General features: G+C 47.4%; 1 long non-coding RNA gene across 1 annotated transcript; it reads left to right on the top strand.

Moving 5' to 3' along the window:
* The first annotated feature begins 10,667 nt into the window (after positions 1–10,667).
* Positions 10,668–19,550, top strand: LOC140720506 (uncharacterized). Its single transcript, XR_012097204.1, has 3 exons — positions 10,668–10,807; positions 11,758–11,849; positions 19,426–19,550. It is a non-coding gene; the product is annotated as an uncharacterized lncRNA (long non-coding RNA).
* Positions 19,551–27,169: the final 7,619 nt, after the last annotated feature.

Consider the following 27,169-nt stretch of genomic DNA (forward strand, 5'->3'; position numbering starts at 1 on the left):
TGTTCAACACCGAGATTCAAGGCTGCTGGAAATCAATTCAAGGGATGAATCGGTATGTGTACAGCACGGGAAGATTCCACAGTAACACAGGAATCATCACACACACGCGGTGTCAAGACATTGAGTGAAAATCCATAATACACTCCCGTAACGCACACCCGGGTCAGACACAGAGTGAATCTCTCTCCACCCCATCCCATCACACTCTCCCGTAAAAAGTTTTCGATTCTCGCCATTAATCAAAGGGATTTAATTTTACAGAGTTTTGTTTTACGGTCTCTTGATCCCCAAGACCTTGATTACTGGCTTGGACAATGCGCGAACGGGTGAGTTTTGGACTGAACTGTGTGGTGGGAGATTGGGAATGACACTGTCCTGAGGGGAGAAAATCGGATTAGTTTACGGACTGAAGTAGGTTTGTGAGAAGAGAGTTGGGGCTGGGATTTGGTGTCGGGAGAGAACGATACAGGGGGAATATTTTAGGGAGAGATACGTGTCAGTCACAGGAGTGGGCAGCGAAATATTTTGACGATTTGCTGTCGGCCGCGGGGATTATTTCCCTGGGATTATTTTGGTGACTGACGCAGGGCTGTGCGCATTGGGCGATCCTGTGGAATTAGTTCGGGGTCTGACACAGTTCTGTAGGGTGAAGTAGGCAGACTGGGATAGGTTTGACGACAGGCCTTACTCTGTGAGAAAGAGTTATGCAGCCGGATCAGTTTGGGGTCTGACATTAATCTGGGGGGGGAGAGAGTGGGACAACTGGATCAGTTTGGGGTCTGACACTGATCTGGGGGGAGAGAGTGGGACAACTGGATCAGTTTGGGGTCTGACACTGATCTGAGGGGAGAGAGTGGGACAACAGGATCAGTTCGGGGTCTGACACTGATCTGGGGGGAGAGAGTGGGACAACTGGATCAGTTTGGGGTCTGACACTGATCTGAGGGGAGAGAGTGGGACAACTGGATTAGTTTGGGGTCTGACACTGATCAGTAGGGTGCAGTAGGCAGACTGGGATAGGTTTGACGACAGGCCTTACTCTGTGAGAAAGAGTTATGCAGCCGGATCAGTTTAGGGTCTGACACTGACCTTGGGGGGAGAGAGTGGGACAACTGGATCAGTTCGGGGTCTGACACTGTCCCGAGGGGAGAAAATGGGATTAGTTTACGGACTGAAGTAGGTTTGTGAGAAGAGAGTTGGGGCTGGGATTTGGTTTCGGGAGGAGAACGATACAGGGGGAATATTTTAGGGAGAGATACGTGTCAGTCACAGGAGTGGGCAGCGAAATATTTTGACGATTTGCTGTCGGCCCCGGGGATTATTTCCCTGGGATTATTTTGGTGACTGACGCAGGGCTGTGCGCATTGGGCGATCCTGTGGAATTAGTTCGGGGTCTGACACAGTTCTGTAGGGTGAAGTAGGCAGACTGGGATAGGTTTGACGACAGGCCTTACTCTGTGAGAAAGAGTTATGCAGCCGGATCAGTTTGGGGTCTGACATTAATCTGGGGGGGAGAGAGTGGGGACAACTGGATCAGTTTGGGGTCTGACACTGATCTGAGGGGGAGGAGAGTGGGACAACAGGATCAGTTCGGGGTCTGACACTGATCTGGGGGGAGAGAGTGGGACAACTGGATCAGTTTGGGGTCTGACACTGATCTGAGGGGAGAGAGTGGGACAACTGGATCAGTTTGGGGTCTGACACTGATCTGGGGGGAGAGAGTGGGACAACTGGATCAGTTTGGGGTCTGACACTGATCTGAGGGGAGAGGGTGGGACAACTGGATCAGTTTGGGGTCTGACACTGACCTGGGGGGAGAGAGTGGGACAACTGGTTTAGTTTGGAGACCGATACGGGGATGTGGGCACAGAGTCGGTCAGTGGATCCAGTCTGCTGACTGACGCAGGGCTGAGAGATCGGTGAGAGGCAATGGGATTAACCTGAAGACTGACATGAACTGTGGGAAGAGGAAGGAGCCGTGGGATGGATGTGGGGACCAACAGATGGTTGCATGATCAGATTGTGCCGATGGGATTAATTTCGGGAACTCGATAATCTCTAGGGGGAAGGATGGGAGTGTAAGATCCGTTTGGGGACTAAAATAGATTTGACGGTAGAACGTGGGGTGTTCGATTCGCATTGGGTCTGCCACAGGACTGTGGGGACCGCGGGACGACGGGCCGGAGGCTGTGGGGGAGGTGGTGTAGTTGGATTAATTAGGCGACTGACACAGAGCAGTGGGGAGACATTGGGACACTAAAATTATTTTGGGAATGACACAGGGCTGTGGTGATTGCCCGGGTTTAATAGGATTAGTTTGACGACGTTCTCGTGTTCCGCCGGATCTGTTTAGTCTCTGTTCAAATTTTGTAACCATTTACTGATAGGAATGATGCCTATGGTCTGCTGTACAAGGTGACATCCGGAAGGACCTCCTGCAGTGAATGCAAATCGAGTGGAGGGAGTGACTATTGCCTTCATAATAATTACCATTTCATCTGTGAGAAGTCTGCCCCCTGCTGCCCGGATATTCCTGCCAAGATCCAGGTTTTCTGTCAACAGCCCGGATAGCCGACTTGAATCAAAGGATTACCCAGCCTTTCCCTTCCTTATCCCTCCTCCACTCTCACTCACACCATCCTCTCAAAATCCTCCCGACATTCTCTGCCCTACCTGCTTCTCTATTCTCCTCTTTTCGTAACCCCTTTCTCCCCACAACACATGGAAACCCCGATCTCCATCTATCCCGTTCTTTCTCGCCATCCCTCCCCATCCCGCTCTTTCTCACTCCCTCTAACTCTCTCTACCCCATCTCCTCACCCTATTTTCTCGACCTTTCTCCGACTGCTATTTCTCCGCTCCCTCTTCCAACCTCTTTATATTTTTCTTCCTTTCCCCCCTCTCTACCGCACTCTTTCCCTCTCCTCTCCGTTCCCTCAAACACCTGCGTCTCTCTGATCTCTCTCCCTTTATCTCCTTTCCACCCACTCTCACCTCAGTCTTGTGCCGTCTGGGTCTCGATACCTCAGCTCTGGGTAAAAGTCTGTGCGCATTCCCTCTGTCTGTGCCCCTCTTGAGTTTTTGCAACTCTGTAAGGTCACAGCTACGCTCCAGGGAATAAAGACCCCTTTATCTGAGATTTACACGGCCTGTAATTTCTTGTTGTGAAGCATCAGTATGGATCAAAGATGTAATATCAATGTAAATTACAAATATTAATATATACCACAAAAATGTGGAGTTAGTTCTCGTGCGTTGAAAGATGTGATGGCGCAGTGGAAGAAGATGTCCCATTGCCTCTCTGTGTTTTGGAATTTCTCCCCGTTTAGGCAATAGTCCGCACATTTATTTCTACAACAAATGTGCACGACCTTGCATTTTGCAATATTGTGTTTCATGTGCCAATTTGTTGAACATTCTTCTATTCTGTCTGTCCTTTTGCATCCTGCCTTTCTACTGGTTGGTAAGTTGATGGAGAAGATCAACCAAAATTAGCCATTTCACACTTATCTGGATTGAACATCTGCCACATTCTTGCTCAGTTTTGCATTCTACCAATGTCCCGCTGTTACCTCTGACAGCCCCCCACACTATCCACAATACATCCAACCTTTGTGTTATCAGCAAACGTGCTAACCCATCCCTCCACTCCCTCATCCAGGTCATTCATAAAAATCATGAAGAGTAAGGGCCCCAAAGAGATCCCCGAGACACTCCACTGGTGACCGGGGAGAATATGCATGCATACTCCATGCAGAATATGACCCGTCTCACAGCACGCTTTACCTTCTGTGGGCAATGTCCTCTTTGATCCTATGCCTCATTACTTTCTCAGCAAGCCTTGCACGGGTTACCTTATCAAATGCCTTGCTGAAATACATATACACTACATCTACTGCTCTTCCTTCATCATTGTGTTTAGTCAGATCCTCAAAAAATTCAATCAGGATTGTGTGGCACGACCTGCCCTTTAAAAAGCCATGCTGACTACTCCTCGAGTTTAGTTTATAAATTGAAAGAAGGCCAATATGTTTGGCGTCAGGAATAATCTGGCAAGTGCGGATTCGGCCAGGTTGTTTTCTGGCAAAGATGTACCTGCTAAGTTGAAGCCCAGGCGCTGTTTCATAAGAATTGTGGGAGGTTTGGAAGGAGAGAGGAACTTCAGTCTAGAGGATTGGGGACCACACACTGTGAATGGGGAAGAGTGCCGGGTAACCAAAGGGCGGAGCAGATAGGAGTTGGGACTGGGTTTAACGTTTCGGAGATTCCTGATTAATTTTTGGACGCTCCGTTAAAGGAAGTGTGAGTGTCTTTGGGGAGGATACAGTGGGATTCACTAGGATGCTGCCCGGTATAGAGGGCACTATCTATAGGCAGTGGTCAGAATTTTCGGTTTCTTTTCTCTGGAGCGGCGAAGGCGGAGGGGACAACTGGCAGAGGGATATCTCACTAGAACAGACACAGATGGACCAGAGAGCGGGTGTTATTTCCCCCAGGATACAAATGTCCAGTACAAGAGGGCATGCATTGATGTGAGAGGGATAAGTTCAGAGGAGATGAGGTTGACAAGTTTTTCATTCACACAGAGACTGGTGGGTAATTGTACTGTGCTACCAGAGACGGTGGTGAGGGCAGATCGATATAGGCGTTTCACTGGCTCTTTGACAGACACGTGGATTTGCAGGGAATTGTTAGTGATGGTCGTGTGTTAGGCAGAAGGGACTTAGATTAATTGGTATATCACAACATTGCGGGCCGAAGGATCTCCTCTGTTCGGTGATTTACGTTCACTGCTCTACAGGAGGGTCAGGGAGTGTTTTGAACTCATGGGATGGGAAACGCAGGGGGCGGGGCAGATGAAGGAATATGACGTTGCATTGAGAAACTCAGGGAACGACCTCTCGACATGGGCAGTGAACGACCCGCACAGCCCTCACTACTACACAGACAAACCGCTCACCGTGACACCGACACAGCCCTCAACGGGACATGAACGCGCCCTTCATCGTGACACCGACACAGCCATCAACGGGACATGAACGCGCCCCTCACCGTGACATCGACACAGCCCTCAATGGGACATGAAAGCGCCCCTCACCGTGTCAACGGCACAGCCCTAAACGGGACAGGAACGCGCCCCTCACCGTGACACCGACACAGCCCTCAACGGGACATGAACGCGCCCCTCACCGTAACACCGGCGCACCGATACGCCTTGCAGCATAATACGAACTCACCGCCCAACGGTACCGGTACACCGTCACTCCCTTCACGGCAGGAAGGAGATTATCCCCCGGTATGCATAATCCCCTCCCTCTCCAAGACTCCTCCCCATTTCCGTCTATCCTCGCTCTCCTGCACTACTCCCTCTCTCCGTCACACAATCCCTCCTTTACACCACTTCTGTCACCGTCCCTCCCTTACAAGCTGCCTCGTCTTCGTGACAAACTCCTTCTCTGCACACATCCCCGTCTCCTTTATCCCTTGTCTTCCCACCACCGCAACCCGTCTCGGTGCCCCGATGTATCCGCTGAGATTAGTCTGGAGAATGACACGGTGTCCTGGAGAGAAAGCAGTGTAGTGGGAATAGTTCGGAGACTGACGTGGGGCTGCGTGGAGATCGCTGTGTAGTGCGATTAGTTTAGAGACCGGCACGGGCTGTGGAGAGAGTGGAGTAGTGGGAATATTTCCAAAAAAATCTCTTTGGGTTGCCAACTGGATCTCTTTTGCTTCTGGTGAGATTGTCTAATACTGTTTGATTGGAAAGTGGCCTCTCATGTTGTCTACAAGATGAAGTCTGGAAAGTTCAAATGCACCGAATGCGAATCGTCCAGGAGAAGTTCGTCTTGCAATCGTGATAAACACCGTTTCATCTACGAGACGGCGGGAGCGGTGTTTCCTTTGACGGGACTGGCTGAGTCTACATCCCTCTGCAGTCTCTGGCCACCCTGGGCATCGTCAACTCCACACCAGGCGGTGATGCGACTGCGCAGAGCGCCCCCCAGCGGACATCCTTAGAGATTTACTCGTGTTCAATTAGAGATCAAATCGTCACAAACTCCTGACTTCACAACACCTTCTGTGGTCAGGGAGTTATGGATGGTGTCAACCCAAGTGCAGAGTAAGGTCTGAAATTAACTCAGACTTAGACTCAAAATAAACTACGGTAGTAACTACATCCAAAGTGTCAATCACAACCCACATTGCCAGAAATGGATCTCCTACGGTTGAGCACTGAGTGCTCAGCACAATCCATTTAATTACAGACATTCCAGGAAGGATTGTGACAGGCAGAAATTGGCAGTCCGAGTCGTAAAGTGAGAGTGAGAGTGAAGCACATTCCAAATGAGGCCACACCAGAGCCTTAAAACTAAATCCTTGCCTGGGAAATGAATGCGAGCCTTTTATTAGCCTTCCTCACCACCGAGTCCTTGAACAATCCAGCCTGTTGGTGACAAAGGTTTTCAGTGCCCTACTAAAACACATTCGGAACCCGACGCCTTGCGAGGGTTCACTCAGCTGAAGGATGATTCTTACATCGGCCGAGAAAATAGAGGTTACAGAAGAGAAGGGGGCGAGCAAAGCCGAACATGGTGCCCCTCTCTAACATCTTTTTGAAATGCAACGTGACTTTCCAACTCGTGTACTTCCTCAACTGCAACCCCCTTCGTCTCCGTCAACTCTTCCCTCCCCGACAGCAGGACCGTTCCCCTCCACCAAAATCCTACCCGACTCCATGACTCCCTCACTCCTGTACACCGCTACACATGTCAGTTGTTCCTACTTCTCCTCCTCATCCTCTCTCCCGTCTCTGTCAGTGCCTCCCTCTTCCCCACTCTCGGTTCCAGTCACTCTGTCCCTTCCAATCACCCTTGCCCATCTCCATGAATCCCTCGCTCTTGTACACACCACCAGCAGGGTCAGCACCCTACCCTGTCTCCGTCAGCCCCTTCCTCCCCTACGACTCTCCTCGTCGTCAACCCCTTGTTCCCCGACAACCAGCCTCGCCACATGCAGACAGGACATCCTCTACGTCACCACTCTCCCCCGTTTTCGTCAAACCTTCCCTGCCACACACCTCGTCTCCATTACTGCTTTGTCCCCTACACCTCGCGCCGTCTCTGTTATCCCCCCTTCCCCAACTCCTCTCCCCGTCTCCCTGACACGCTGCGTCCCCTACAGCCTTCCACGTTTCCGTCATACCGCTCCCCCCTCCACCCCGCTCCCTTTCTATGTTAATGTGGAATTGTGGGGAAGAGGGAGAGGTGACGTCTGGTGTTACATCACCACACCACAACACCCTCCACCCGATGTCGATTTCCCCTAACTTCATTTCTATCACCGCAATCTTACACACCCCGACTCCATCAATCTTCCGTCTCCCGCACTACTTGCAGTCTCCGTTATCTCCTCCTTCCCCATCTCCTTTAACAGTCTCCCTGACCTGTTCCATCCCCTACAATCTCCACGGTTCCATAAACCCTCTCGCTCCTCTACACCGCCCCCCGTTCATCTGGAATTCTGGTGAGGAAGGGGGAGAGGTGACGTCTGGTGTTACAACAACCTACCCCCTCCTCCGGATGTCGATCTCTCGGTTCTGATCCTGTTCACTGCTCTGTGAGGACAGGCCGGTCTTGCGGTTCCAACTACTTTCTCCCAGTGACCACTGTCTCACCACCACGTCCCTACTCCCTCCCCGTCAACCTCTTCCACTTCTCTGCTCTTCACTGCTCACCATCTGAACACAAACACACTCACAGTCTCCGAGACAGACACACAATGAAGGACTACTGGAACGGCGGAGTGTTGGGGATGGTGAGAGGAAAGCAGCTTCGGAACCCGGAGTGTGTGAAGGGACCGTGGGGAGGGAGCTTCAATCTGTGCTTGGCCCCGCGTGTGGGTGATGGGACGGTGTGGGGTGAATTTCGTTCATTGTTTGAATCTCTATCAGTATAATGAACCGGAGCAGAGGGGGCTTACCTCGGAGTAAAGGTGTGGGCAATCGCAGCGGACATTGTTCGAGTTAGAGGGCTTATCCAATCTGATGCTGTAAGGAGGAGAGACTCGTGTGAGAGAAGGCGCAAAACTATCGGTAGATTTGTTCTCAGTTTATTGATTGTTTCGTTTATAATTACAGTTAGAAAGAGCAGTGAGCATTCCTGCAGGAGAGTTAACTGTTTGCCTTACGGGTTGTGGGAGGGCATGGAAACCTTCAGATTCCGTGACAACTTCACCTGTAAGAAGGTCATCCAGCTGCACCTTCTATCACTGTGCGTAACAGAGTTGGAACTGGAACTGTATGAACTCGGGATCATTCGGGAAGCTGAGCGGGTGATAGGGAAGATATATAGAGAGGTATTTACATTCAAGGTGTAGGATACAGGAATCTGGGTGACAGACAGGAAGATGAAAGGGGTTAAACAGCCAGAACTAGTGCAGAGACACCTTGTGGCCAACTCGCGCAATTACAGTTAGACCACGTTGGATACTTCTGGAATGGAGGAGAGAGGCGCAAATGACCAAGCAGGGGAAAGTCTCACCGGTCAGGTCTCTGGCACTGACAACGGTTCTGTGGCTCAGCAGGGAGTAAGGGGTGAAATCTGACGAGCTGTATCGGTAGGGTTGTCTTTGTTAGGGGAACGAAAAAGAGATACTGTGGACGAGAACCAGATTCCTCGATGGTATGCGGTCCCCAAAATACCAGATTGTTGCTGGAATTGGGAAGCATGTCATATGAGGTTGAATGAACTCGATCTTTTCTCCTTGGAACGACGGAGGATGAGCGGTGAACAGACAGATATGAACAAGAAAATGAGAGGTATTTATCGCGTGGACAGTCAAAACCCCTTTTGCCAGGGCTGAAATGGCTAGCACAAAAGCGCATTGATTTATGGTGCTTGGAAGTATGTACAGAGGAGTTGTCAGGGTAAGTTTTTTTTTAATGTAGAGTGGTCAGTGCGTGGAATGGGCTGCCGGCGGCGGTGGTGGAGGCGGATACGATCGGAACTTCTGAAAGACTCCAGTCTGGCTCCATGGAGCTTGGAGAAATCGAGATCTATGGGTAAACCCTAGGTCGTTCTAAGTTAGGGACATGTTCGGCGCAGATTTCAGGGCCTAAGGGCCTAAATTGTGCTGCAGATTTTTCTGTGTTTCTATGTAGCCTATGTTATAGACACCAGTACATAGGATCGAAGAGGGAGCCGTTTCTGTAAACTTATGTATGTGCATGTGTGGCCAAAATTAAAAATAACTTTCAGTTTAACATTAGGGTTGGAATGAGAACTTCAGATATGTGTATCACTAGATTCTCTTCCACTGAAGGTGCAAACTCTACAGACGGAATGGTTTCATTTCATTTCAATTAATTTCAATTTAAGTTTCATTTTAATTCCATCACACAGGACTGCCCATGAATGCAGGGAGATGGTTGTTGTGCAGTGAGAAGTGATTCAATTCAATTGGTATATCACAACATTGTGGCCGAAGGGTCTGTTCTGTTCGGTGATTTACGTTCACTGCTCTGCAAGAGGGGCAAAAAGACAGATTTAAACTCATCGAGTAGGCAGATAACTGGGTGGGGTGGATCAAGGACTTTGACGATAGATTGAGAAACAGAGAACAACCAGCATAGGTTCACAGACAGCATAGGCAGTGAGCGAGCCACACAGCTGTCACTGTGACACCTACACACCCCTCACCATGACATGGACACAACCCCGACCGGACGCTAAGCGACCCCACACGGTGACACCCACACGCATCCCGCGTGACACTCTGCGGAACAGCGTTGGAACTTGAACTGGATGAACTTTGGATCATTCGGGAAGCTGCGCGGGTGATAAGGGGTCATATAGAGAGGAATTACACCCAATGTTTCGGATACTTGAAACTGGGTGACAGACCTGAAGATGAAAGGGGTTAAACAGCCAGAACCTATGCAGAGACCCCTTGTGGCCAACCCGCTCAATAACAGGTAGGCCACTTTGGATACTTCTGGATGGGAGGAGAGAGGTGCAAATGACCAAGCAGAGGAAAGTCTCACCGGTCAGGTCTCTGGCACTGACTGTGGTTCTGTGGCTCAGCAGAGAAAGGGGTGAAATATGGCGAGCTGTATTGATAGGGTTCTCTTTGTTAGGGGAACGGAAAAGAGGAACTGTGGACGAGAACGAGATTCGTCGATGGTAAGCGATCGTTACCGTCACCAGTGTATAGGTAGAAAAAGGGAGCCGGTTCTCCAAACTTATTTACGTGTAGGTGTGGACAAAATTAGAAAAATGACACCAGAGGGAGATGGAGAACAAGCATAGAATGATGGGCAGAGAGAGGGAAAAACACAAACAACTAAGTATGTCAGGGATGGGGTAAGAAGTGGAGGAGGGGTATATACCGGCTTCCAAACTGATGGCATGAACATTGACTTCTCTAACTTCTGATAATGCCCCTCCTCCCCTTCCTACCCCATCCCTGATACATTTAGTTTTTTTTTCTCTCTCTCTGTATTGCACCTCCCTCCGTTCCACCGGATATCGATCATCAGGAGCTGAGCCTCTCCACAACTTTGTATGCGCAGGCCGGTCATGTGATTCCACCACGCTACTTGCATCAGTCTTTGCAAACTCACCACCCTTTCCCTGGCCTCCTCTCTCCTCCCCTTCCTTCCTCTAACGGCCACACACAGTCCGCTCACAGACACACACCATCTCCGAGAGACACACACAGTTCCAGACTACTGGAAAGCCTAATGACTGGGTATCGGTGAGTGGGGAGACCGGAGGAGGGAGATGGCTGCGCACTTTTGATGACTCCGGTAGGGTGTGCTGCGACGGTGCGGGAGGTACTTCACATGTCTGACCCCGGGAGTGTGATGGGATAATATTTAAGGACCTTCGCTGGTTATTCGAACCAGAGACTGCGTGTTTGGACGGTGTGGACGGAGCCTCACTCTGTGTGTGACCCCGGAGTGTGTGTTGAAACAATATGGAGGGAGTTGCACTCTGTGTATGATCCCGGGGGGGGGGGTGATGGATCGTTGCGGAGGGAGCGTTACTCAGTGCATGTTTCCAGGAGTGTGTGATCGGATTTTATGGAAGGATTCTCACTCTGTCTGTGTCTCCTGGCCATGGGTCAGTGGATTTTGGCGTTCAAACAGACTCCATTCGGAGATAGGGAGCAAGAAAATGGTGCCTGACACGTTCTGCTCCAACGGCTGCAAACTGAACACCCTTTCTGTGGCCTCACTCTCCTCCCCTTCCTTCCTCTTTTCACAGCACACCATTCCTTCTCTATGATTCTTTTTTATTTGTAATATATTTTTTATTGAAGAAAGGTCACTGTACAGAATAATAATGGATTACAATTTCCTCCATTTTGCTTTTGTATCTTACTCCTAAAGAAACCTCCCCTCACCCGCCCTCCCCGAACATACAATGACAGCTAATGTATTTACAATACAACCCTTCACAAATACAAGTACGGACATTTCACAGCCATACCCCCACACTACTTCAAGACGAAGTCCCACACACATCTACAACATCTCAGATGATCCAGAATACACTCATATTACAATTCATCAACCACCCTGTGAGGTAAACCATATGCGTGTTAAAAGGAAGCAACTTCCCAAGTACAAGCAAATGTCTTTAACTGGTAGGTAATTCCTTCAGACTCCCAAAATATGACAAGAAGGGCCCCCATTTCGAATAGAACTTTCTCACAGACGCCCTCAGAGTGAATTTAATCTTTTTCTAATTTCAGAATAAAACATTACGTCCTCTAACCAAGCAGCAGCAGATGGGGGAGTGGCAGATTTCCAGACCAGCAAGATTGTCCTACGGGCCAAAAGCGATGTAAGTAAAATGATATCCTACTGCTTTGCATTTAAACCCAAAACATCATCTGCCACATAAAATACAGCTATAAGCGGGCAAGGTCTCAGTGTCGCCCCCAAACCTCACTGATAATTTTAAAAACCAGTTCCCAATAGCCATCAAGCCTAGGGCAAGATCAAAATGCATGCACTAAACCAGACGGAGAGAAGGAACACCCGTCACAGCCTGCGTCTGTCCCAGGATATATGTCAGCATGCCTGGCTTTACTTAAATGTAAAGTGTAAAACTTTAAATTGTATGAGCCCGAGTCTAGCACATGATGACGAGGAATGGACCATATTCAGTGCTTTTCCCCAATATCCCTCAGCCAGATCCACACCAAGGTCATCCTCCCAGCCAGTCGTAATTTTGTTTTGATCTTGAACTCCCAAAGACATCAGCTGAAGGTATAGTACAGAGATCAGCCCTTTATTATTAAAGCTAAGAGTGAATTTGTCCCACAACATAGCAGGTGGTACATCAGGAAAAGAGGGAATGTTTTCCTTGACAAAGTGGAGAATATGCAGGTATGGAAAAAAATGATTCTGCAGAAGGCCATATTTACCGCACAGGTTATCAAAACTGTTGAATATATTTTCAGTGCACAAATCATTAATGGGCATAAGACCGTTCAAACCCCATTGTCTAAAAACTGAATCGAGTGTGGAGGGAAGAAATAGATGGTTTCTATGAATGGGACCCAAAACTGAACTGATGTGAACGTACAATGGCAGCGAAATTGATTAAACATTTTGAGGGTGGAGAGCACGACAGGGTTAGATGTGAATTGAGAGGATTTCAATGGAAATGTTCTGTGACCCCTCTCCTAACAACTTGAAATAATGTAGTTGACTTAAGTGCAATAGAAAGAGGCTCAACTGCTATTGCAGAAAGATTCTATGATTCTTAAGTGGGTGAGTGAGCAGCTCGACGTCCTGGTCCATATATGTACCAATGAAATCGATATGTCTGGGAAGGTGGATCTGCGCCGTGAGGTCAGGGATTTAGCTATTAACTTAAAGGACAGGACCACCACCCGTCCCAGTGTGCCCAGACACAGGAAGACCATACAGTTTAGCACGTGGCTCAAACTACAGTGCAGGCGGGAGGGCTTCAAAATTCATTGTTTTTATTCCAAGGAACGTGGGATGTCTACTGATTAGATGGAAGAGAGTTTACACATATAGAAAATAGACAGCAGATGCAGGAGTAGGCCATTCGGCCCTTCGAGCCGGCACCGCCATTTACTGTTATCATGGCTGACAATACTCAATCAGTACCCCGTTAATGCCCTCTCCCTATATACATTGACCCAGCTATCTGTAAGAGCTCTATCTAACCTCTCTTGAAAGTATCAAGAAACTTCGCCCTCACTGCCTTTTGGGGCAGAGCATTCCACAAATCCACCACTCTCTGTGTGAAAAAGTTTTTCCACATCACTGTTCTAAATGGCCTAACCCTATTCTTAAACTGTAGCATCTAGTTCTGGACTCACCCATCAGCGGGAACATGCTTCCTGCCTGAAGCCTGCCCAATCCCTTAAAATCTTATATGTTTCAATCAGATCCCCTCTCATCATTCCAAATTCCAGTGTATACATGCCCAGTCGCACCAATCTTTTAACATATGACAGTCCCGCCATTCCGGGAATTAACCTTGTGTACCTACGCTGCACTCCCTCAATAGCAAGAATGTCCATCCTCAAATTTGGAGACCAAAACTGCACACAATACTCCAGATGGGGTCTCACCAGGGCTCTGTACATCTGCAGAAGGACCTCTTTACTCCTATACACGTTATCTTGTTATAAAGGCCAGAATGTCATTACCTTTCTTCACTGTCTGCTGTACCTGCATGCTTGCTTTCATTGTCTGATGTCCAAGAACACCTAGATCTCGTTGTACTTCCCCTTTCCTAACCTGACTCCATTTAGATAGTAATCAGCCTTCCTGTTCTTGCCACCCAAGTGGATAACCTCACATTTATCCACATTAAACTGCATCTGCCATACATTCGCCCACTCACCTAGCCTGTCTAAGTCGCCCTGCATTCTCATAACATCCTCCTGACATTTCACACTACCAACCAGCTTTGTGTCATCGGCAAATTTGCTAATGTTACTTTCAATCCCTTTATCTAAATCATTAATGTATATTGTAAACAGCTGCGGTCCCAGCACCGAACATTGCGGTATCCCACTGGTCACAGCCTGCAATTCCGAATGGGACCCATTAATCGCTACTCTTTGTTTCCTGTCAGCCAGCCAATTTTCAATCCATGTCCGTACTCTGCCCCCAATACCATGTGCTTTAATTTTGCCAAATTACCTCCTATGTGGGACTTTATCAAAGGTTTTCTGAAAGTCCAGCTACATTACATCCACTGTCTCTCCCTTGTCCATTTTCATAGATACATCCTCAAAAAACTCCAGAAAATTAGTCAAGCATGATTTTCCCTTCGCAAATCCATGCTGACTCGGATTGATCCTTCTACTGCCATCCAAATGTGTCGTAATTTCCTCCTTTATACTTGACTGCAGCATCTTTCCCACCACTGACGTCAGGCTAACCTGCCTATAATTCCCTGTTTTCTCTCTCCCTCCTTTCTTGAAAAGTGGGACAACTTTAGTCACCAATCCGTAGGAACTGATACTAAATCTATAGAACATTGGAAAATGATTACCAATGCGTCCATGATTTCTAGAGCCACCTCCATAAGTACCCTGGGATGAAGACCATCAGGTCTCGGGGACTTATCAGCCTTCAGACCCAACAGTCTATCCAACACCGTTTCTTACCTAATATAAATAACCTTCAGTTCATCCATTACCGTAGTTTCTTTGGTATCTATTACATCTGGGAGATTGTTTGTGTCTTCCCTAGTGAAGACAGATCCAAAGTAACTGTTCAACTCATCTGCCATTTCCTTGTTCCCCATAATAAATTCACCCGTTTCTGTCTTCAATTGCACAATTTTGATCTTAACTGTTTTTTTTTTTCTTTTCACATACCTAAAGAAGTTTTTACTATCTTCCTTCATATTCGTGGCTTGTTTGCCTTCGTACCTCATTTTTGTTCTCCGAGCATTGTCTTTGTTGTTACTTTCTGTTGCTCCTTAAAAGCTTCCCAGTCCTCCGGCTTCCCGCTCATCATTGCTATGTTATACTTCTTCTCTTTTATTTTTATACTGTCTTTACTTCCCTCGTCAGCGACGGCCGCCGAAAAACTCCCCTAAAGGATCTTTCTTCCTCTTTGGAATGAACCGATTCTGCACCTACTGCATTATTCCCAGAAATACCTGCCATTGTTGTTCCACTGTTTTCCCTGCTAGGGTATTGTTCCATTGAACTTTGGCCAGCTCCTCCCTCAGAGCTGCTCAGTTCACTTTGTTCAACTATAATACTGATACATCCGATTCCCCCTTCTCCTTCTCAAATTGTAGGTTAAAATACATCATATTATGGTCACTACCTCCTAATGGCTCCTTTACCTCGAGGTCGCTGATCAAATCCGGTTCATTGCACAACACTAAATCTAGTATTGCCTTCTCCCTGGTAGGCTCCAGTGCAAGCCGTTCTAAGAATCCATCTCGGAGGCACCCCACAAACTTCCTTTCATGGGGTCCAGTACCATCCTGATTTTCCCAGTCTACCGGCATGTTGAAATCCCCCATGTCAACTGTATCATTAATTTTGCGACATGCCAATTTTAACTCTTCGTTCAACATACACCCTACATCCAGACTACTGTTTGGGGGCCTGGAGATAACTTGTATTAGGGTGTTTCTACCCTTAGAATTTCTCAGTTATATTCATACTGACTCTGCGACCCCTGTGGGCTTTGTGGGTGGAAATATAGAAACATAGAAATCTTACAGAACAATACAGGCCCTTCGGCCCACAAATTTGCGCTCAACATGTCCCTACCTTTAAAATAACTAGGCTTACACACATCCCTCTATTTTTCTAAGCTCTATGTACCTGTACAAAAGTCTCTTAAAAGAGCCTATTGTATCCGTCTCCACTACCGTTGCCGGCAGCCCATTCCACACACTTACCACTCTCTGCGTATAACACTTACCCCTGACATATTCTGTGTACCCAGTCCCCAGCACTATAACCCTGTGTCCTCTTGTGGCAACCATTTCAGCCCTGGGAAAAAGCCTCTGATTATCCACACTATCAATGCCTCTCATCATCTTATACACTTCTATCAAGTGACATCTGATCCTCCGTTGCTCCAAGGAGAAAAGGCCAAGTTCCCTTAATCTGTTTTAATAAGACATGTTCCCCAGTCCAGGAAACTTCCTATAGTGAGGCGACCAGAACTGAGCACGGTCCTCCAAGTGGGGTCTGACAAGGGCGCCATGAGGCTGCAACATTACCTCTCTGCTCCTAAATTCAATCCCAGGATTGATGAAGGCCAATACATCGTATGCCTTCTTAAACACAGAATTAAACCTGCGCAGTTGCTTTGAGCTTCCTGTGGACTCGGACCCCAAGATCTCTCTCATCCTCCATACTGACAAGAGTCTGACCATTAAGACTTTATTCTGTCATCATATTTGACCTACCAAAATGAACCACCTTACACTTATCTCGGATGAACACCATTTGTCACTTCTCAGCCCAGTTTTGCATCATATGAATGTCCCGCTGTAACGTCTGACAGCCCACCACACTATGCCCAACACATACCTGAGAAATACCTGATCTGCTACTGCGGCATGAGACAAGGCAGGTGTCAGAGTTTTATGCCAGGGTACACATTGTATCAAATAATTATCGGAAACGATAGGAGGTTTCTCAAGTTTAGATTCTAAGTTGGAACAAGGCGAAGTTTACCTTGGATCAGAAAGTATCTGAAATGTATGGATTTGGACAAGATGTTTTCTGGCAAATATGCTCTTGGTAACTTGGAGCCCAAGCGGTGCTTACTTCGTTGTAGTCGGGAACGTCCTATACTGTGAATAGTGGGAAGTTTTGAAGGAGAGATGGATTTTGGTGTACAAGGCTGGGGAATACACAATGTGAATTGAGGTACCCATCGCATTAAAAACCCCCATGTCTCCGAAACGAATACCCTCCCCCATAATCTTCTTCGCATGCGTCACACCGTGCTCCCCTATACACCTCTCCATTTCCGTCTTCACATACCTCCACTACGCACCTCAGTATATCTGCACCTCACTCCGCTACACCCCTCCCTCTCTGTGTTCAGAGGGGCATATTGGTGCCTGTTGTCACACCTCATGCTTTCCACCGGATGTTGACCTCTGGGTTCTGAATCTCTCCACAGCTCTGCGTGGACACCACTCCCTCTAGTGTCCGCTATATCACCAGCAATATATTTCCATTCCGGCCTCTGCCCCCCGCCCACCGCCCTCTGTGTGTGTGTGTGTGTGTGTGTGTGTGTGTGTGTGTGTGTGTGTGTGTGTGTGTGTGTGTGTGTGTGATAGTTGCTGACAGCAGTTTGGTGGCTCTGTTTTATGTTCTGTGGCTCAGAAGGGAATGTGAGGGAGAGCAGAGGCGAGCTGTCCTGACAGGGGATTCGTTAATCAGGGTAACAAACGGAGACTCTGTGGAGAGAACAAGAGTCCTGGATGGTATGTTCCTGGGACCCATGTTCTATGTTCCGTAATTTTCATAGAATCATAGAAAACGTACAGCACAATACAGGCTGTTCGGCCCACAGGTCTGTGCCGAACATGTCCCTGCCTTAGAAATTACTAGGCTTACCTATTGCCCTTCACTAAGCTCCATGTACCCATCTAAAAGTCTCTTAAAAGACCCTATTGTATCCGCCTCCACCACTGCTGCCAGTCGCCATTTCCACGCACTCACCACTCTCTGAGTAAAAAGCATACCCCTGACATCTCCTCTGTACCTACTCTCCAGATCCGTCATCCTGTGTCCTCTTGTGGCAGCCATTTCAACCCTGGGGGGGTGGGAAGCCCCTGACTATCCACACGATTAATGCCTCTCAGCATGTTTTCCACCTCTGTCATGTCACCTCCCATCCTCTGTCACTCCAAGGAGAAAAAGCCGAGTTCACATAACCTATTATCATAAGGCATGCTCCCCAATCCAGGCAACATCCCTGTATATCTTCTCTGCACCCATTCTATGGCTTCCACATCCTTCCCGTAGTGAGGCGACCAGAACTGAGCACAGTCCTCCAGGTGGGGACTGGTCAGGGGGATATATAGCTGCAACATTACTTCTCGGCTCTAATTTGTATTCCACGATTGATGAAGGCAAATACACCGGACGCCTTCTAAAACACAGAGTCAACCTGCGCAGCTGCTTTGAGCGTCTTCTGGATTCGGACCCCAAAGTCTCTCTGATCCAGCACAGTGCCAAGAGTATTACCATTAGTACTACCAGACTATTGATCTACCAAACAGAATCACTTCACAAGTGTCTGGGTTGAACTCCATCTGCTACTTCTCAGACCAGTTTTACATCCAATCAATGCACCGCTGTAACGTGTGACAGCCCTCTACACAATCCACAACACCTGCAACCTTTGTGTCATCATCAAACTTACGAACCCATCCCTCCACTTCCTTATCCAGGTCATTTATAAAGATCACGAACAGTAAGGGTCCCAGAACAGATCCCTCAGGCACCCCACTGGTCAACGGCCCCCATGCAGAATATGACCCGTACACAGCAACTCTTTTGTGGGCAAGCCAGTTCAGGAGCCATAAGGCAATCTCACCTTGTACCCCATGCCACTTTACCTCCTCAATAAGCCGTGCATGGTTACCTTATCAAATGCCTTGCTGAAATCCGTATGTACTACATCTACTGCTCTTCCTTCAGCAACTTGTTTTGTCACATCCTCATAAAATTCAATCAGGCTCGTACGGCACAACTTTCCCTTGACAAACCCATTCTGACTATTTCTAATCATATCATATCTCCAAATGTTCATAAATTTTGCATCTCAGGATCTTCTCCATCAACTTACCAACCAGTGAGATATCTTTGCTCCCTTTCTTGAATAAAGGAACAATATTTGCAACTCTCCAATCCTCTCGAACCTATCCCGTCTCCATTGATGATGCAAAGATCATCCCCAGAGGCTCAGCAGTCTCCTGCCACGCCTCCAATTGTAGCTGGGGTACATCTCATCCAGTCCCGGGGATTTATCCAAATGGAACTTTTCAAATCCTCCAGCACAACCTCTTTCTTAATATCTACATGCTCTAGCTTTTCAGTCTGCTGCAAGTCATCACTACTATCACCGAGATCCTTTCCATAGTGAATACTGAAGCATTCATTAAGTACCTCTGCTATTTCCTGAGGTTTCATGCACACCTTTCCACTGTCTCACTTGATACGTCCTATTCGTTCACGTCTTATCCTCCTGCTCCTCAGGTACTTGTAGAAAGTCTTGGGGTTTTCGATAATCCTGTCCGCCAAGGCTTCAGATGGCCCCTTCTGGCTCACCTAATTTCCCTCTTAATATCCTTCCTGCTAGCCTTATAATCTTTTAGATATTACCTAGCCTTCCGACACTTTTGTAAATTTCTCTTTTCCTCTTGACAGAGTTTCGCCTCTCCCTGATCTCTTCCGAACGAGACCAGCTGTCTGTTGTGTAACAATATCAGGAGATGAACAGGACCCGGTGCCAATATCGACGAAAAGTCCTTGAGTTGTATTCGACCCTTGAATCCAGGACAATCGCGAATTCCCTTCAGGATCTGTGCCAGACCAGCTGTTTCAGGAATGCGTGCATCCGCAACCATAGCAGCTCTAGCCCCGAAAGCAAATTATTCTGCCAAGGTTGACCAGCAGGAATGGTGAGGTAAAATCCCCCATCCCCCGATCCTACTCTCAAGGAGAGAGAGAGAGAGAGAGAGAGAGAGAGAGAGAGAGAGAGGGAGAGAGAGAGAGAGAGAGAGAGAGAGAGAGAGAGAGAGAGAGAGATGAGAGGAGAGAGAGAGAGAGAGAGAGAAGAGAGAGAGAGAGAGAGAGAGAGAGAGAGAGAGAGAGAGAACCACTAGACCGTCCGAACAAACAAACGGAGACCCGTGTGGATTACCGGTCACATCGTCCCACCCACACAGCCCCACGGTCAGGCGCAGAGTTAAACTTCCTCCTTACCGTCCCTTAACACAGTCCCGTGATCAGACAGAGTGAAACTCCCTCCACAACCCGCTTGAACCCCATTCTCAAGGGAGAGACAGAGAGACAGACAGAGAGAGAGGCGGGACAGAGACAGAGAGAGACGTAGAGGAGAGAGACGGGGAAGGAGAGAGAGAGAGAGAGAGAGAGATAGGATTACTCATTCTGTGTTCTGGGCTATGCGTGTTGGGTCGGTGTAGTGGGGATCACCTCTATTGTCTGACTCCGCAAGACTAATCTTCTGGACGTTTATGAGGATCTATCTATGAAAATGGACAAGTGGAGTCAGTGGATGTAGTGTATCTGGACTTTCAGTAAGCCTTTGATAAGGTCCCACACAGAAGATTAGTGGGCAAAAATAGAGCACATGGTATTGAGGGTAGAGTACAGACATGGATAGAAAATTGTTTGGCTGACAGGAAACAACAAGTAGGGGTTAACGGGTCACTTTCAGAACGGCAGCCAGTGACTAGTGGGGTACCGCAAGGCTCAGTGCTGGGGCCGCAGCTATTTACAATATACATTAATGATTCAGATGAAGGGATTAAAAGTAACATTAGTAAATTTGCACATGACACAAAGCTGTGTGGCAGTGTGAAATATGAGGAGGGTGTTAGGAGAATGCAGGGTGATTTGGACAGGTTGGGTGAGTGGGCAAATGCATGGCAGATGCAGTTTAATGTGGATAAATGTGAGGTTATCCACTTTGGTGACAAGAACATGAAGGCATTTACTATCTGAATGGTGTCAAGTTAGGAAAAAGGGAAGTACAATGAGATCTAGGTGTTCTTGTTTGTCAGATACTGAAAGTGAGCATGCAGGTACAACAGGCAGTGAAGAAAGTTAATGGCATGATGGCCTTCATAACAAGGAGAGTTGAGTACAGGAGCAAAGAGGTCCTTCTGCAGTTGCACAGGGCCCTCTTGAGACTACATCTAGAGTATTGTGCTCAGATTTGGTCTGAAGGACATTCTTGCTATTGAGTAAGTGCAGCATAGGTTCACGAGGTTGATTCCCGGGATTGCGGGACTGTCAGGTGTTGAAAGATTGGAGTACTGGACTTGTATACATTGGAATTTAGAAGGATGGGAGGGGATCTGATTGAAACTTATATGATTATTCAGGAATTGTACACGCTAGAGGCAGGAAACATGTTCCCGATGATGGGGGAGTGCAGAACCAGAGACCACAGTTTAAGAATAAGGAGCAGCCCATTTAGAACGGAGTTCAGGAAAAAAAATAACCCAGTCAGTTGTGGTTCTATGGAATGCTCTGCCTCAGAAGGCATTGGAGGCCAATTCTCTGTATGCTTTTCAGAAAGAGTGGGATAGAGTTCTTAAAGATAGCGCAGTCAAGGGATATTGGGAGAAGGCAGGAACAGGGTATTGATTGTGGATGTTCAGCGCTGATCACATTGATTAGCGGTGCTGGCACGAAGGGACGAATGGCCTACTCCTGCACCTATTGTTTACTTCTAGAAGAATAGAGTATAGGAGCAGTGGTGCGATGTTGAAGCTCTATAAGGCACCGGTAAGAACTCACTTGGAGTGCTGTGTGCAGTTTCAGGCACCTTATTTAATTAAGGACGTGCTGATGTTGGAGAGGGTTCAGAGAAATTTCACGAGAATGAGCCCGGGAATGAGAGGGTAACATTTGAGGAACGTTTGATCGCTCTTGGACTGTACTCCTTGGAGTTTAGAAGAATGAGGGGGGACATCAGTAGAAACATTTCGAATGTTAAAAGTTATGGACGGAGTGGATGTGGCAAAGTTGTTTCCCATAGTGTGGGAGTCTGTTACGAGAGGGCATGACTGAAGGATTGAAGGGCGCTCATTCACAACAGAGATGCGAAGAAATTCATTTAGCCAGAGGGTGTTGAATCTCTGGAATTTGATGTGTCCGGGCGGCAGTGGGGGCCAGGTCATTGGGTGTATCTAAGGCAGAGATGGGTAGGTATCTGAGTAGCCAGGGCATCAAAGGTTATGGTGAGAAGGCGGGCGAAGTGGGACTAAATCGGTGAATGGATCAGCTCATGATAAAATAGCGGAGCAGACTCGATGGGACGAATGGCCGACCTCTTATGGTCTTAAGAGCATCCAGCTGCGGCTTCTAACACTCCGCGTTGAGGAGTTGGAAATGGAACTGGATGAACTCAGGGTCACTCGGGATGCCGAGGGTGTGATAGAAGGACATATTGGGAGAAAGTTAACCTGCAATGTAATTTCAGAACAATCGAAAACACTTTCACTGCGTGTGCATAACACCCTCCATCTGCAAAATCCCCTCTAAGCCCCGTCAAACGTTCCTCCCCTACACTCATTCCCGTCACCGTCACACACTGTTTCCAGTACACCACTCCCCGCCGCCGTTACCCATCCCTCAGTTCCAAGCAAGCCCGTCTCCGTGACCCAAACCCCCTCCTGCACACTTCGCCATCTCCATCATCCCGTACGTACCCATACGTCCCATCCCCGTCTCGGTGATACTCTCCATGTGCTAAACGCTCCCCATCTACGTGTCCCACCACTCTCCTCCCCACTCTGTGTCCACAGGTAATTGTGGGGAGTATGAGGGGGAGATGATGGGTGGTGTTTCACCTCCCCCCGTACCATGGATATCGATCAACAGGATCTGAATCTCTCCACAACTCTGCATGCACAGGCCCGGTCACGTGATTCCACACCATTTGCATCAGTGTTTGCATTCTCACCACCCTTTCCCTGGCCTCCTCTCTCCTCCCCTTCCCTTCCTCTAACGGCTGCCACCACAATCCGCTCACACACAGACACACCATCTCCGAGAGACACACACAATTCGAGACTGCTGGAAAGCCGAAAGGCTGGGTATTGGTGAGTGGGGAGAACGGAGGAGGGAGAGGGTTTCGTACCTTTTCTCATTCCAGTAGCATGTGCTGCGATGGTGTGGGAGGTACTTCACATGTCTGACCTAGAGAGTGAGATGGTATAATATTTAGAGAGATTCGCTGTTTCTCTGACCCCGGGAGTGTGTGCTGGGTCGGTGTGGACTGAGCTTCACTCCTTGTAAGACCCCGGAGTGTGTGTTGGGACAATGTAGAGGGAGCTGCACTCTGTGTCTGACCCCAGCAGTGTGTAATGGACCGTCGTTGTGGAGGGAGCGTTACTCAGTGTATGTTTCCAGGAGTGTGTGATGGGATAGTATGGAGGGACTTTTGCACTGTCTTTGATTCCTTGTCATTGGTCAGTGGATTTCGGCGTATTAACAGACTCCAATCAGAGATAGGGAGCATGAAAAATGGTAGCTCACATACCCTGCTCCAAAGTCTGCAGTCTGAACACCCTTTCTGTGGCCCCATTCTCCGCCCTTTCCTTTCTCTTTTCTCAGCACACCATTCCTTCTCTATGATTTTTAAGTAAGTGAGTGAGCAGGATATATGTACAAATGAAAACTGTATGTATGGGAAGGTGGTTTTGCAAATTGAGGTCAGGGATTTAGCTATTAAATTAACGTACGGGACCACTGCCCATCCCAGTGTGTCCAGATATAGGACGACCATACGGTTTAGCACGTGGTGTAAGTGGGAGGGCTCCAAAAGTTGGAATCATAGTATTTTTTTTCCAAGGAAATTGCGATCTGTATAGAAGAGATGGAAGACGGTTTACACTTAAACTGGAGGGGAACTGATATCTCAGCGGGAAGGTTTGTCTGTACTGTGCATGAGAGTATTTGGGTGAGTTAATGAACTTGAGTTGCGTTGCAGGGGGATGAGATTCAGAACTCCAGAGCAGAGCGGAGTCGATATGGAGGCAGAAGTTGATAATACCGCAGAAATACTCAGATATCAAGAGTTTATGCATAATGCGACTGGTGCACTGAGCTCCATATATTTCAATGCAATAAACTTTAAAAAAAAAGGCGTTTGATCTCAGGGAATGAACCAATACAGCGAATTATAAAATTGTGGACATTACTGAGAATTGGGTGTTAGAGGAGCATGCAGGACAGCACGATATTTCTGGTATCTCTATGTTCAGTCGTGAGAAAGAGGAAGGAATTAAAGGAGGAGGTGTGACATTACCAGCTGAGCAAATATTACCATAGTCAACAGTCAGGACAGGCAAGAAAATTCGTCTAAGTGAGGCTTTATTGGTGGTAATAACGGATAAGAAATATATGGCAATGTTATAACATAGAATAGTACAGCGCAGTATAGGCACCTCGACCCACAATGTTGTGCCGATCCATAAAACATGCCCCCATCCATATAACCCCACACCTAAATTTCTTCCATTTCCCTGTATTTGCCTCCACCACTAACTCGGGAGTGCATTCCCCGCACCAACCACTCTCCGAGTAAAAACACCTTCCTCTAATATTCCCCTTGAAATTCCAACCACTTACCTTAAAGGCCATGTCCTTTTGTATTGAGCAGTGGTGCCCTGGGCAAGAAGAGGCACTGGCTGTCCACTCTATCTATTCCTCTTAATATCTTGTATATCATTTTTCCTCTCGTCCCCCTTCTGTCCAAAGAGTAAAACCCCTAGCTCACTTAATCTCTGATCATAATGCATACCATCTAAACCAGGCAGCATCCTGGTAAATTTCCTCCGTACCCTATCCAATGCTTCCACATCCTATCCATAGTGAGTCGACCAGACTGGACACATTTCACCTTTTTTTTTGCATTTTTTGCATTTTTTTTCAAGGAAGGTGGGATCTTTATAACCATATAACATATAACCCTAATGCAAGGGTAAAAACAGTGGATGTTGTCTATATGGACTTCAGTAAGGCCTTTGACATAGATCCCTGAGGCGTACCACTAGTCACCGGCCTCCAATCTGACAAACAGTTATCCACGACTACTCTTTGGCATCTCCCATCCAGCCACTGTTGAATCCATTTTACTACTTCAATATTAATACCTAACGATTGAACCTTTCTAACTAACCTTCCATGCGGAACCTTGTCAAAGGCCTTACTGAAGTCCATACAGACAACATGCACTGCTTTACCCTCGTCAACATTCTTCGTAACCTCTTCAAAAAATTCAATAAGATTTGTCAAACATGACCTTCCACGCAGAAATCCATGTTGACTGCTGCTAATCAGACTCGTCTATCCAGATAATAATATATACCATCTCCAAGAATACTTTCCATTAATTTACCCACCACTGACGACAAAATGACAGGCCTATAATTGCTAGGTTTACTCTTAGAACCCTTTTCAAAAGAGATGGAAGACGGTTTACACCTGAAATAGAGGGAAACTGATACCTCGGCCAGAAGGTTTGTCAGTACTCTGCATGGGAGTTTTTGGGAGAGCTGTTGAAGTTGAGTTGCAAGGTATGGGATTCAGATCTCCAGAGCAGATAGCGGAGTCGATATGGGCACAGATGTTGTTAAGACCGCAGAAAAAGTCAGATATCAAGTGTTTATTCATAATGCGACTGGTGCACTGAGCATTCTAATGCAAAACGCTTTAAAAAGGCGGTTGAGCTCAGCGACGGAATCAATGCAGTGAATTATGTCATTGTAGCCATTACCGAGAATTGGGCGTGGGAGGAGCAAGCAGGACAGCACGATATTTCGGGTTTCCCTATTTTTAGTCGTGGGAAAGAGGAAGGAATTGAAGGATGAGGGGTGACATTACTTGGCTGAGAAAAAAGAAATACCGCAGTGGACAGTCTGGACAGGCAGGGAAATTCGTCTAAGTGAGCCTTTATGGGTGGAAATGACGAATAAGAAATGTATGGCAATGTTACAACATAGAACATGGAATAGAACAGCACATTACAGGCGCTGAGGTCCACAGTGTTGTGCCGACCCTTAAACCATGCCCCCATATAACCCCCCACCTTAAATTCTAACATTTAATATCACCAAGACCAAGGAGATGGTGGTGGACCTTAGGAGATCTAGGCCTCATATGGAGCCAGTGATCATTAATGGAGAATGTGTGGAGCAGGTTAAGACCTACAAGTATCTGGGAGTACAGTTAGACGAGAAGCTAGACTGGACTGCCAACACAGATGCCTTGTGCAGGAAGGCACAGAGTCGACTGTACTTTCTTAGAAGGTTGGCGTCATTCAATGTCTGTAGTGAGATGCTGAAGATGTTCTATAGGTCAGTTGTGGAGAGCGCCCTCTTCTTTGTGGTGGCGTGTTGGGGAGGAAGCATTAAGAAGAGGGACGCCTCACGTCTTAATAAGCTGGTAAGGAAGGCGGGCTCTGTCGTGGGCAAAGTACTGGAGAGTTTAACATCGGTAGCTGAGCGAAGGGCGCTGAGTAGGCTACGGTCAATTATGGATAACTCTGAACATCCTCTACATAGCACCATCCAGAGACAGAGAAGCAGTTTCAGCGACAGGTTACTATCGATGCAATGCTCCTCAGACAGGATGAAGAGGTCAATACTCCCCAATGCCATTAGGCTTTACAATTCTACCGCCAGGACTTAAGAACTCTTTAAAAGCTATTATTAATGCTTTTTGAGATAGTGATTTAGATGCATATCATATTTTTTACTGAGTTAAGTATTGCATGTAATTAGTTTTGCTACAACAAGTGTATGGGACATTGGAAAAAAAGTTGAATTTCCCCATGGGGATGAATAAAGTATCTATCTATCTATCATCTATCTATTTACCTGTCTAGTAGTCTCTTAACTTTCACCGGTGTATCTGCCTCCACCACTGACTCAGGCAGTGCATTCCACACAACAACTACTCTCTGAGTAAAAACATCTTCCTTTAATATCCGCCTTGAACTTCCCTCCCCTTACCTTAAAGCCAGGTCCTCTTGTATTGAGCAGTGTTGCCCTGGGGAAGAGGCGCTGGCTGTTCACTCTATCTATTCCTATGAAGATCTTGTATACCTCTATCATTTCTCCTCTCATCTCCCTTCCCTTCAAAGAATAAAACCCTAGTTCCCTTAATCTCTGATCATAATTCATACTCTCTAAACCAGGAGGCATCCTGGTATATCTCATCTGTATCCTCTCCAATGCTTCCACATCATTTCTTTGAGGAGGTGACAAGGCATGTAGATGAGGGTAGTGCAGTGGATGTGATCTACATGGATTTTAGTAAGACTTTTGACCAGGTTCCACACGGTAGGCTTATTCAGAAAGTCAGAAGGCATGGGATCCAGGGAGGTTTGGCCAGGTGGATTCAGAATTGGCTT

Source organism: Hemitrygon akajei, unplaced genomic scaffold (assembly GCF_048418815.1).
Source record: "Hemitrygon akajei unplaced genomic scaffold, sHemAka1.3 Scf000043, whole genome shotgun sequence".
NCBI classification, from domain to species: Eukaryota; Metazoa; Chordata; class Chondrichthyes; order Myliobatiformes; family Dasyatidae; genus Hemitrygon; species Hemitrygon akajei.